Below are 13,890 nucleotides of genomic sequence, written 5' to 3'. Positions count from 1 at the left end.
CGAGGACAGAGATGAGGATGAGGGAAATGATGAGGATGAGGGTGACAAGGATGGAGGGGATGATGAGGATGGAGATGAGGATGAGGAGGATGAGCCAGATTCAGCCGATCAGTAGGCATTGCAAGATATACCCATAGAGCCGGAGACAGCTAGCATAGAGGAGATGGAGATATGTAGGGCCACCATAGTGAGTCAGCATGATCACATTGTGACATTAGAGAGACAGAATGCTATCTTGAGGATAGAGCAGGATCAATTCAGAGTAGAGATAGCCAGACTGACAGTGACTCGAGATATCGCAATAGCCCAGGCACAACAAGCAGAGCAGAGAGTCACCGAGTATATTGGGTCGATTAGGGATGCCAGTGCACGTGAGATGGCACAGATGTTGGTAGAGACCAGAGAGGAGATACGCCATTGGAGGACACTATATGAGAGTGCAGTTCCACCAGAGCAGAGAGTAGTGTCATATCGAGCACGATCGAGGACAGAGAGTAGGCCACGTTCTCGGAGGTCAGTGAGTAGCATGGGAGTGAGTGGACCTATGAGGCCACCACAGCCAGGACCAAGGACAGGAGGGACATCATCCTTGAGACATGGTAGGGATGAGGAGGATAGAGGGAGCACCCAGTGACAGAGGCACGTGCTCCTTATGACAGAGACATATGTAGTGTGACATTATGTAGTCAGCCTGTGGGCCATACTTAGGACAGATAGTCCAATTTTGTACTTTGATACTTTTTTGATATATGATATGATATGCAGCTATATGATGGGATGCAATGTGTTATGGCTTATGTTTATTTTCCATGTATGGATGTCTTATGCACTGTTTATGTACCATTGTGGAACATGTATGAATATATTTTTATGTTTTTTTTTGATGCATTTATAATATGAAATGGATAAAATGCTTGATATGGGCTTGATATAATGCAAATGCACTAACCAATGAATGCAGGATGCAGCTTATGTTTTTGGAGATCGGAGAACTAGACCGAACTAACTGCCCAAACTGACAAAAGAAATGTTAGTAAGAAGAAATTAGATAGATGACAATTAGAGATGAAGAAAAACTTGCTTTCACCAATGCACAGAAGTAGGTGAGAACCTTTATTTAATGTAGCAAAATGGATGCAGAGCATCATGGCATTGAAGGCCAGAGCTGAAACGCAACCCTTTTTGCAAAAGATAGACACATCGCACACAAGGAATGAGTGAAGCATCCTAGGGTACATACATCAAGGGTTGAGGTATGTGTGGCATTCACAAAGTGAACGTACTTATCACAGACACCCAATGATATAGTTGCCCCAGTTTGTGACAAACATTCCACAAATAGCAAACACAAAAAAAAAAAAAGGGACCATGAACCATCCCGGTCACTCTAAATCACTCAGTGACATCATCGAGCAACATAGGAACATGATCGAAGCCAAAAATAAATTAGTAAAAAGATAAGACTCACAAATCCGACCAAGTCAAACAAACAGTCTGATCGTCATTGTCAAAAGTGGAAAATAGGAATGATCATGTTGTCTGGCTCCAGGGAATGCGGTACCCCGTCTAAGACAGGACACAGTCTAGTTTCGAGTATACCACACCCTGTATAAGACCCATGATAATAGTGACAAGAACAAATGATATTGATGTTGATTGATTGATATGACAATTTTAATCAGTTTGAATGTCTGGTTTGATTGAAAAGTTCATCTGTGAATGCATGATTTGCAGTAAAGCATAGTGTGTGATTGAGAGTCATTGGATGTATGCTCAGCGATCTGTCTATGCACAAAGGGGATATTTTTTGTTTAGTTTTTTCAGGACTTTATTTGAATTTTTAGGGAGTTTTTCAAGACATTATGTGATTTTTTTTTTTTAGGGATTTTTTTCAGGACATTATATGATTTTAGGGATTTTTTCATTTTAGCTGAAAATGAACACATGATTTTTTTGATGTTTTTGAATGTTTAGGATTATTTCAAGACATTTTTCAATTTTTATGATTATTTCAGGACATTTTTCAATTTTTATGATTTTGCCCCCAGTGTCTGGCAAGGCAAGGAATATGACAGATGAATAAATAGGCTTTGTGAAATGTTGGTGGATAGAGGGAAGACAAAGGCCTTTTATTATGGAGACAATACGGATGCAATTTTCAAGGGCTATTGTGTGATGGGACAAGAGACTGGATATGACAATGTAAAGCCGTGACATGGCATGAGGGACATGTCAAGAGGTTTTTGAAACCATGTTTAAATTTTTCGTCCTTATTACAAACCAAGATCAAGGAATGAAAAAAAGAGTGTATGGATAGTGATAAGATATGGATAGGATAAGGGACATGGACTGAAGGTTGGGGTAGGCTAAGGGATAGTGGCAGAAAGTTGCAATAAGCTAGGGAATATGGATGAAAGGTTATAATAAGCAAATGGATAAAGACCAAAAGCTATGATGGACTGAAAGCTGCAAACAAGATGCATGATGCTTATGATGATCCTCAGCCTTGTCAAGATCAAAGGTGGAAAGGGAAACTGGACATGAGGGACAATAGGATATGAAGGGTAATGATAGGGGTTCGATAGGATGATGGAACAATGAAGGACAAAAGGATATGATAGGAGGAAACCTACCCCCAAGTGTGGTGTGCAAGAAGTTATAGATTACACATGACGCCTATTTGCCAAGTTTTAATCACAGTACTTGCCCAAGGCGCCTGTTTGCCAAGTTTTCACCAGTGGACGAATTATTTTTGCTTTACTTTTTTTTTCTTTTGTCTTTTTTTTTTTTCTTTTTTTTTTTTTTTTTTTTTGTATTTTGACTTTTTCAATAGAAGATGGACACATGATAGGGGATTGAAGAAGGACTCAAGCGTCTTTTTTTTTTTTTTTGGATAGTAGCCTTGAAAGAAAATGGACCATGACCTTTAAAAGTATGCTCAAAGACGTTGGTAGGATAAGGACATGGAAAATAAGATGAAACTAAGGCAAGGATTTATGCAAAGGATTGGACCAAAGGGATGGAAGGATGGAAAATATGCATTGGATAATGGATAGGGTATTGGAAGAATTGTGCTTGAGCGAATGGAAATGAAGGCAAGATCAACATTAGAACACACCTTGACAGGTGGTGGATTGATGGAGGAAAAATGGATTTTGGATATTGAGATTTTGAGGAAGGAAAGGCTATGGATTTTGGGACATAAGGGCCCAAAATGGATGAAGAAGGTGATGGAGGAACAAATTTGAGAGGGTTGGATGGAGGAATAGCAACTTTGGATGCCAAGTTGGATGTTTCTTTAGGCTTTTGTGCTTCAAGGAGCTTCTTGGGAATCCACATGGTTTTTGATTTTTCATGCTTTTGTGGTTCCTTGGAGTGCATTGCTTGCACAAGGGATTTAGGAACCCATATATATTTTGACTTTGCTTTATTTTGCTCAATGGGACTTTGTGGCCTTTTGGATATATTTTTTTCTTTATAGATCATATTGTTCTTTGTTTTGACATGTTGATTATATTGGACATGTTGATCCTTGAATACATGTGGATTGCTAGACTTATGACGTTTATACTTGGCATCCAAATTACTTAGAGGGGGAAAGGAATGCATGGATGGATATGAATGAAATGGACTTCTTTTGGATTGATGAAATTTACTCAAGGATGTGTGCCTTTGCTGACCTTGCATAAAGGATGAAGGGAAATAAGGACCTAAGATGGATGGAAAGTATGATGGGGAAGGTGTATGTTTTGATTTTGATGGAGGGATACCAACGTCTTGAGAGTGAGTTGTGTAGACATGAGCCTTAAGATCTTCTTTGATATGGAGGGGTTCTTTCTCATGAAGGTCTACTCCTTTGCCTTTATGAATATCTTGACTTGTAGGATACTCTTTTCTTTTAGAGGAAGAGGCAAGTCCATTATTAGGTGGATATGATATGAGAGAAATAATGAGATCATGAAGTGGATCGGATTGCACCAAAGTGGAAGAACCCATTATGCATGTCGAGGGTTCATGAACATCTTGCACTAACACGTTAGAATCATGAGGGGGATTAGGATCATGAGGGGGATTAGGATCATGAGGGGGACTAGGATTGTGTAGTGGACATGGTTCAATGACAGGCTCTTCAAGAGATAGAATGGGAGAAATAATGGGATCATTGAAAGAAATGAGACCTTGGAGTGTATATGGAGCGTTAAGACAAGGAGATGGAGGAACAAAAGGATCTTGTGGAGGATTTAAAGGAATAATTTGATCTTGACAAGGAGGAAGATCATTGGAATCCTCTTTAAAGGTGCTTTTCTCTTGACTTTTAATGGGATCATCGGAAAGGATGGAAGGGATACATTGATCTTTCTTAGAAAGTGGAATGTCAATGGGATTTGAAAGGATATTGTGTTCTTGGATAGAATTGACAGGAATAAGTGAATCATCGTGAGTGTCTGGGAACATGGGGTCCTGGTCAACAATTGGATGGGATGATAAGGTTTCGAGATCTTGATCTTGATTTTCTTTAGGACTCATTTCTTCATGCTCTAAATTATCCTCTTGACATGAGGTTGGACTTTGGATATGCATGGGGGATTCTGACAAGGAATCAATGTTTTGGCATGAAGGAAATACACTTTGAACATTTGTGATGGATTTTGGCAAGGAATCAACGCTTGAACATGAGGAAGAGGGACTTTGAATGGGGTCCTCTAAAATAGGTAATGGCAATAAAGTGCATGGTGGCATTGGGTCTAGTATTTCTGAAACATGACAAGGATGTGCATCATGAATAGGATTATCTTGGCAATCAATTATGGATAGCCCTTGGATAATTTCATCCTTGGGTGTATTGTTTGATGAGGACAATATGGAAGGTTCTTGTGAAACTTCTAAAGGTGTAGGGATAGATGCCACTAGAGAATCAATTTGTTTGTGGGGGGATGAGGCATTGCTAGACATAAGTGTATTATTTTGATCTTCCTCAAAGAACTCACTTGTTAGTTTCCTTAAGATCCTTGCAATAAAGCCACCTTTCTTTCGAGGTTTTGACATAGTTGTATTTGGAATTTGAACTTGTTTGGAAAGGAGTTGGTTCTAGTCTGATGTCATGTTTTGATTTCGAACTAGATGTTGATCAAATTGGTTTGACATGTTCAAAATTTGGCTTGGTGCATGTTGCAACCTTTGTTTTTGAATGTTTGGTTGTGGTTGTTGACATTGATATGTTGATTTAACTTGTTGATATTCCACCATTGGTTGAACTATTTGTGGACATTGTATAGTTGGTTGGACATATTGTTGAAATTGGACCATTGGTTGTGTTGGTTGAATATGTTGGACCATTGGTTGTGTCTGTTGGAAATGTTGAAAAACTGGTTGAACCATTGGTTGTGATGGTTGAAAATGTGATTGATAGTAAAAACCTTCTTGTTCTTGTTGTGGAGGCACATAATGTTGTTGTCTCTTTTCTTGAAATTGTTTCATCATCTCTATTTGTGAGAGGAGAGCTGGTATGTCTGATTGTTCAATAAGAGATCTTACATCAATTGCCTCAATCTTTGGATTTCAACCTAGAAATTTTTGAAACATTTTGGACATTTGTGATCTATTCTTCTCAATGTTTTTCACTTTTTGTTCCAAAATCTCCTTTTCTTGAGCTAGTTTTTGTATTTGGACATTTACATCATCATGATAAGTTTGATCCAAGTTCTGAGACATGTAGAGATTGGGTTGACATGATTGATTGCTCAATTGTGATGACATGGCTTTGTAAGAAGGTTGAGACCTCATTTCAACAAACATGTCACTATGCAATGCAACTAATGGGATTGACAAATGCAACCTAAAAGGATGACAATGCAACTTAATGTTTTTGTTGTTTTTGAATTTTTTGGAGACAAACTTTTGAAATGCAAAGCTAAAGACACAACCTTGGGAAATTGAAATGAAACCAAGACCTTAAAGGACACAGGACCAAATGACAATAGGACAAATTGACAATGTCTCACCTATATGCTTGGATACTAAGCTAGGTTTGACAAAAATGACATTAATGAAAGGACAAATTTTAGACAAGGTCAAGACTCCCTAACAATAACTTAGGGTATCATCCAAAGTTTTGATTTTTCAAGTTTGACAAACCAAATTTTTGAGACTAAATGCAAGAAGGCAATGATTATGACAATGACTTAGGATATGACATGAAAATGATCTAAGGATATGATATGACAAGATGAAGCCAAGACAAGATGACAATACAATGATAAGGATATGCGAAGACCAATGACTTGGAATATGCAAAATGCAACCTTGGCAAGACCTAATTTTAGCATGACAAGGATAATGCACGAATGTCACCTAAATGGAAATCTAGCTTGGATATGACAATGAAATGCAAACTTAGGGAAATGATCTTGGACCTAAGTGCAAAATGAGGATGCTTGCAATGAAAAGGACTAAAATGAAAGGAGATGACAATATGCCTTAGGGCCTAAATGGGACTATGCAAAACCTAGCCTAAAGTGACATGAATGTTGAGACAAAGTTTTTCAATGTGTTTGAAAGCCATGTTTTGAACTTTGTTGGATAAATGTTCTCTTTTTTAAAACCTTGTTTGGACAATGTTTGGACTTTTGTTTGGATTGTGTTTTGAGTTTGAAGGTTATTGATTTTGAAAATCCAAGTTGATTATGAGCACTTTTGAAAGTTTGTTTTTTTTAATTTAACCTTTGACAATCACGGAAAACAAAATGTTTGTTTGACTTTGACTCAAGTCAATCAAGCACATTTACAACAAATCCTATGGCTGGCAAGGGAAATATCTATTGAATCCTCTACCCGAAATACAACACTTAGCCGAATAGCTAGATGCTTGGTAGCACTGGCTCCCCCTTATAGTGCACTCACTTCTCGGGCATACCAAGCTTCAAGTTCAAGGGGCATCACTTCCCAAGAACTTGCTATCTCTAACTAAGGAGTACATGAGAGGTGTCTTCGGCATGCACGTATCACAATGCCTGAGCCAATAGATAGAAGTTTTTTGGGCTTCTAAACAAAATAGATTCTAGTAAGGGCATCCATTCAGGTGGGTATTGATCTGGCGAATAAATTGTCGCAATACCATTCTAGCACCCATTGTCTACAACTTCCGTTGCATCCACAGTTATTTAGAGTGGTTCGAAAGAGCTTGGCTTCAGCCTGTCACCACTTAGGGTCGTTCCCTCTCACCAATGCCTGTGCAGAGTGCCAAGCAAATCAGGAGGCAGGCCCAATTCTAAGGGTTAAAACATGCAAACAAATTAAAAGCAAACGAAGCATGCATGGTGTTCATTAACCTTTAAGAAACTAAATGTGCAACTACTCTAAAAATCACATGCAAGATGTTTTAATAAAAGTCTTTGACCGCGTCCTGCATAAGATTTGTTAGTAGTTTTACTCTTTTGTCTTCATCACACGTAACTCCAAGGTGCTGCACAGAGAATCAGTACCAAAGAAAACCAGAATATAAGAACAGAATGCAAAACAAAGTAATTTGCAAGTAAACACACTGGTTTCACCTCTGTTTCTGGCCTTACACAAGTGCAGAATGTCTTAACACAGGCACAAAATGCCTTGACATAGGCGCAGAATGCCTTGACACAGGCACAGATCCCTCCTACATAGGCGCAGAAGTGCCCAGAAAGCCCTGAATTGCCCTGTTTCTTGGGTTTTTACCTACAAATCAGCTCAAAAGCACTCAAAAACATAGTTAAGGGGTTAGGTTCACATTGGGTTCACCATTTAGTGTAGATAGGAATTTGGAAAAACATCAAAGCAAATAATTATTAAACTAGCTCAATCACGAAAACTAAATTGCAATGATAACAATCCTAAAACATTCAATAGAGACATGAAAACAAGACATTCAAATCAAATGCAACCCATCACAAATGCAAATATCTCCTCCATAATTCTCCATTGTCCTTCTTTCTCCTTCAAATTGCTTTGTTTGTGGATCTCACCTACAAATTCCAAGGCATAGTATGAAAGAAAGATTGTTAAGATGGAATGGCAGCGTAAGGATACTAGAAGCGTGATTGATTGATCGGATCCTTTGATTGAAGAAATTCATCCAATTTACAGACAAATTAGAGAGATGACAAGATTAGCATGAAGATATTTGAAAGGAAATTTCAAATCAAGAATGACAAATATGACAAATTATGACAAAATTGACACTTTCTATGCAAGATTGATTGATTGACAAATTATGACAAATTGACAAGGTTGCTATGCAAAATTGATTGATTGACAAATTATGACAAGATTGTTATGTCATTCCCATGAAATTAGGAGAAATACTAGAAAAATAGGAGAAAATAGAAAATTAGATGAATTGGAAATTGGGAAATTAGAAATTGATGAAAATTAGGTAAATTAATTAATAATTTTTCATTCATTAATTAATTTACAAAAAGAAAGAGGAATTAATTAGCCAATTAAATAAATATTTAATTGTGACAAGAAGACTTAGGATAAATAAATAAATTATTTAACCTAAAGGGAAAATGACAAACAAGATTAAATGAATAAATCATAAAACCTTAGAAGATGAATTAGAAATGCAAGGACAACAATTAGGTCTTGACAAAAGATAATTAATGTAGGGTCAATTTGATCATGGTTTTGATTGACAAAGGACCAATGCTGACAAATGATTGAGATTGATAAAGGGATCAAATTGATAGGCACCAATTGACGAGGAACAATGACTAATTGATCCAAATTGACACGATTGAAAAAGGACAATGATCAATGACAAATCGATCGAAAAATTGATGAGATTGACAAGAGGACAAGGATCAATAACGAATCGATCACAAAATGACAAGATTGAAAAGGACAACGATCAATGACAAATTGATCACAAAATGCCAAGATTAACAAGAGGATAAAACCCTAATTCTATCATCGATTAGGATTGATGATGTCCAAAATGAAATTGAATTGACAATGTCAAAATATGCCAAATGAGCATGCACATTGATGCGACAGGATAAGATCAACCAAAAATCATGACTGAAGATTGTTATCGACAAGACCAAATTCAAAAGCGAGACAAATGAAGAATGCGGAAGAAGGACTCGATGCTCGCAAACGATAAAGACCAAGTGCGCAACATAAAAGAAATGTTAATGCGACGCAAAAACCCTAAAATAAGGCAATACGCCAATGTTAAAGTATGACTCCGCAAGCGTTGACCATTTTTAGACGTCTACAATGTAGAAGGTTTAAAGAATAATATTTTAAGTGTTGGTCAATTGGTGGACAAGGGTTTGCAACTTCAGTTTAAAGATAGAAAATGCAAAATCATTAACAAGACTGCTTTGGAGATTGCAACCGGTATTCAGACTGGAGGTAATATCTTTCACTTGAACACTGGTAGTAAGACATGCTTGATTGCTCATATTGATGAGAGTTGGTTATGGCATAAGAGGTTGCATCATCTTAATTTTGATTGTATTGTTAAGATCAATTCAACTAAGGCAGTTAGAGATATACCTAAGATTATGAAGCCTCATAATCCAGTATGTAAGGAATGTCAATTGGCAAATCAAGTTAGAAGTTCTTTTAAGAGCATACATGATAAATCTAATGATGTACTTGATTTGATTCACACTGACTTATGTGGTCCAACAAGGACTAGAAGCTTTCAAGGTGATAGGTATTTCATGTTGATTATTGATGACTATTCTAGGATGATGTGGGTGACTTTTCTAAGGGAGAAGTCTGAAGCCTTTGAGAAATTCAAGATCTTTAAAGCAAAGGTTGAAATAGAAACTGGATTGAAAATCAAATGTCTAAGATCAGATCAAGGCAGTGAATTCACTTCTCATGAATTTAATAGTTATTGTGAGTTAAATGGAATTAGGAGACAGTTATATGCACCTTGAACTCCTCAGTAGAATGGAGTAGTGGAAAGAAAGAACAGAACCATTTTAGATGTAGCAAGATCTATGATTATGGAAGCCAAATTGCCTCACATCTACTGGAGAGAAGAAGTCAGTACAACAGTCTACACATTCAATAGAGTTCACATCAAAGGTGAAACTAGTAAGACCCCTTATGAATTATGGTTTGGACATACACCTACTGTTCAATATTTCAAAAAAAATGGAATTAAATGCTATATCAAAAGAGATGATTCAATTGGAAAGTTTGATCCTAGATGTGATGAAGGGATATTTCTTGGTTATTCAATTCAAAGCAAAGCATATAGATTTTATAACAAAAGATTGCAGAAAATTGTGGAGAGTGCTAATGTGAAAGTGGATGAGCAATACAGAAATCAATCTATATCATATAACAGGGAACCAGTAGTGGAAATGATCATAATTGAACTAACAATGCCTCAACCGGTACAGGAAACTGAGATAGTTACAGTGACACAATCAGAAAATTCAACTGTGACTGATGATCAAAGCAGTGAACCTGAAGTTCAAAAGACACCAAGGTATGTAAGATTACATCATTCTGAAGATCAAATCATTGGAGATAGAAACAAAGGAGTTATGACAAGAAGAAGACTGGCAAATGAAGAGGTATGTCTTATTTCTCAAATTGAACTAGCATCTTTTATTGAAGCTTGTAAAGATAAATATTGGTTAAAGGCTATGGAAGATGAATTAGATCAAATAGAGAAGAATGAGACTTGGACTTTAGTTCCCCGAGCTAAAAATAAGAATGTTATTGGAACTAAATGGGTTTTTAGGAATAAACTGAATGAGGATGGTAAAGTTGTAAGAAGCAAAGCTAGATTGGTTTGTAAAGGATATTCTCAAATGGAAGGAATTGATTAGGGTGAGACATTTGCACCTATAGCTAGAATTGAAGTTGTTAGACTATTTCTTGCCTATGCAGCTTATAAGAACTATAAGGTTTATCAAATGGATGTTAATGTGCATTTTTGAATGGTGAACTTGAGGAAGAAGTATACATTGAGCAACCTGGTGGATTTTCACTAACAGATGATAAAGATATGGTTTGCAGATTGAAGAAAGTTCTATATGGATTGAAACAAGCTCCTAGAGCTTGGTATGCAAGGTTGGATAAATATCTTTTGAAGCTTGATTTTACTAAAGGCAGTACTGATAGTAATTTGTATTATAAGATCATTGATGATGATATTCTAATTATTGAATTATTTGTTGATGATATCATTTTTGGAGGAGAAGATAAATTGTGCATTGAATTTGCTAACAACATGAAGAATGAATTTTAAATGTCCATGATTGGTGAGATGAGATTTTTCTTAGGCTTGCAGATTACTCAAACTGACAAAGGCATTTTTATCTGTCAAACTAAGTATCTGAGGGAATTATTGAAGAATTTTGGTATGGATAATTCCAAACTGGTAAGTAATCCTATGGTGACAAGTGAGAAATTATCTATCAAGGATACTTCTACACCAGTAAATCTGATAAGGTATAAGTCTATGATTGGTGGTCTATTATATCTAACTCAGACTAGACCAGATATTATGAATGTAGTAAGTATTGTTTCAAGATATCAAAGTAATCCTAAAGAAAATCATGAATGTGTAGTAAAGAGGATATTCCGGTATTTGCAAGGGATAATAGAATATGGCTTATGGTATTCTAAAAATGATGATTTCACTTTATGTGCATATACTGACTCAAATTGGGAAGGAGATACTAATGACAAGAAGAGAACTTCTGGTGGAGCTTTCTTTCTTGGAAAGAAACTAGTTTCATGGATCAACAAAAAACAGTCATGCATTTCTTTATCTACTGCGGAAGCTAAGTATGTTGCAGCAACAACTAATTGCACTCAAGTCTTGTGGATGAAGAAAATGTTGAAGGATATCAACGTGAATTATAGTGAACCGGTAGTTATCTACTGTGATAACTCTACATCTATTAACATGTCTAAGAATCTAGTATTTCAATCTAAGACTAAGCATATTTCAATAAAGGATAACTTTCTGAAGGACAAGGTAGAAGGGAAGGAAGTCAAATTGGTTTATGTGAACACTAAAGAACGGATTGTAGATATATTCACTAAACCACTATCTAAGGAATCATTTGAGTATTTGAGAGACAGGTTAGGAGTTTCTACCCCTCCGAAAGAGACTTGATTGATGCAATTTTTCATCAATCTGACATGCATTATCAAAGATATTATTCATTCCGACACTGATGAGTATTGCTACTACTCAGGGGGAGTAGTCAACTTTGAGATACAAAGGTTTATATTCTTTCTTTGATATTCTTGTCATATTTTTAGCATTGATGTCAAAGGGGGAGAGATAGTGATGTGAAAAATAAATTCAGAACTTTATAGAGATATCATTCACAGGGGGAGAGTTATTCAGGAGATTGTTGGTTGTCTTCCATAGGGGGAGACTTGTTTGGCATTTTTTTGGTACTTATATGTTTTTCACATCTAGTGTTGCCATCAATGCCAAAGGGGGAGATTGTTGGCATTATGGGTGAATTGATTATGTGTTGTATTGATGTTTTGTTGAATGTCATTGATGTCAACACTAGCTATTATGGTTTTGGTTGCCGGTAGAAGAGACTATCTATTGGACACTTCTGGCATGATTGGATCAATGGAGTATGTTTGATTTTATGTGTTACATGTTCCTGCAGCATGTTTTGGTTAGTTTGTATTGACTTGGTAATCAGATGCTATCATAAACTCTTGTAAACCCTTACCGACATTGGTTTAAGGTTTTACCAGCAGATCTTTCACTGAGGAAACTTGACAGGATGCATAATTGGTGTTGGTGCGGCTTCTAGATGGATTTCAGGATGTTGAAGATGTTCTTTGATCGTGCTTCAACTGCTTGAAGACATTGCTTTGGCCTAGTGGACCCAGAATAGGTCTGGTGCCTATCTAGGTTATGTACCGGTATCATGTTAACGTTTACTCTACACGTTACTGGGATGTTTCAGGATATTCTATGGATTTATTATTATTGTTTTGGTCTTAAGCCGACATGGAATATCATTGTAATATGGATTTATGTAATGATCTTATTGCAATATCTTTTAGGTGACCGACCTAATTGGTTTAGACCTTAGGGTTGGTATAAATGATGTAAGATCTCATTGTAGGTCATGGTATGGAATAGGAAAAGGTATTTATGGTCTTGGAATGCAATATCATATGCGAAGGATATTTGGTCGATCATAGGTGATCAAATTGGGATTAAGGAAGAGGTCAAAGGCCTCTGGTATTGAGCTTAACTAGGACTATAATCAAGCATGGTAGATGCTATCTCTGGCAATTCATCATTCTGGATTATTGTCCATTTATCTTGAGATGGTGGTTGCCTCTCTATAGTCAATGAGATTCTTTTGTAATGAGCGGTATGCTCTAGGCAATGTACCTTCCTGTATGTGGAGGCCCCTCATTGTATCACATACTTTTTGTAGAAGTATCATCTGACTATGGGTAGGCTTCCCACCGTGGTTTTTTCCTTTCTGGGTTTTCCACGTACAAATCATGGTGTTATGTGGTATGGTTGCATTGTGTTGATTATCTATTTTATTGTTAAGTTTTATTGCTTACCGGTATCTATTTCTGCTTTATCAGTACTTAATCTGGTTTAAGGTTATTAAGTGGATTAAATGATATAATTTGTTAACAACTTATTCAACCCCCCCCTTAGTTGTTTACCAGTTATCCCAACATCTTTTAGTTTGACAGACAATATAGTTAGTGCTCTTGACGTTTGGTATAATGGTGATGAATATTCTAGTAAGGGATGATGTTGTGGTTGTTTCTGTGGTAATTCATGATGATTGTGGATGTTTATAGATCATGTCTTATGCATGTTGATGGTCCAGATTGATTGTTGTGCTCGTTATGGATGATTTATCTGGTATG

Source organism: Cryptomeria japonica, chromosome 7 (assembly GCF_030272615.1).
Source record: "Cryptomeria japonica chromosome 7, Sugi_1.0, whole genome shotgun sequence".
Classification (NCBI taxonomy): Eukaryota; Viridiplantae; Streptophyta; class Pinopsida; order Cupressales; family Cupressaceae; genus Cryptomeria; species Cryptomeria japonica.
Note: the sequence above shows the minus strand (reverse complement) of the source record.